The sequence below is a fragment of the Cryptotermes secundus genome, unplaced genomic scaffold (assembly GCF_002891405.2).
Source record: "Cryptotermes secundus unplaced genomic scaffold, Csec_1.0 scaffold1799, whole genome shotgun sequence".
NCBI lineage: Eukaryota > Metazoa > Arthropoda > Insecta > Blattodea > Kalotermitidae > Cryptotermes > Cryptotermes secundus.
The window spans coordinates 734,022-734,235 of record NW_019721788.1 but is presented as its reverse complement, the minus strand read 5'-3'; the positions used below and the strand labels follow the sequence as shown (position 1 = coordinate 734,235).

The 214-nt window shown below is 29.9% G+C and overlaps 1 protein-coding gene across 3 annotated transcripts in view; it reads right to left on the bottom strand.

The window, feature by feature from the left end:
- The window catches only part of LOC111875812 (oxysterol-binding protein-related protein 6), an 85,694-nt gene that overhangs the window by 17,208 nt on the left and 68,272 nt on the right, over positions 1-214 (bottom strand). The window lies entirely within an intron of this gene.

Sequence of the window (214 nt, the reverse complement as noted above, 5' to 3'; positions counted from 1 at the left end):
ATTTGACAACTTTAAAAATGACATAAATATTGTATTTGAAGCCTTAAACAGATGGTTCGAAGCCAATTTACTCTCATTAAATTTTGATAAAACCCATTACATATCATTCACAACTAAAAACAACCACCAAATTGATCTGGATGTCAGTTATGCCAACAAAGTAATCTGTAAAGTACTTGATACAAAATTCCTTGGAATACATGTAGACAGTACA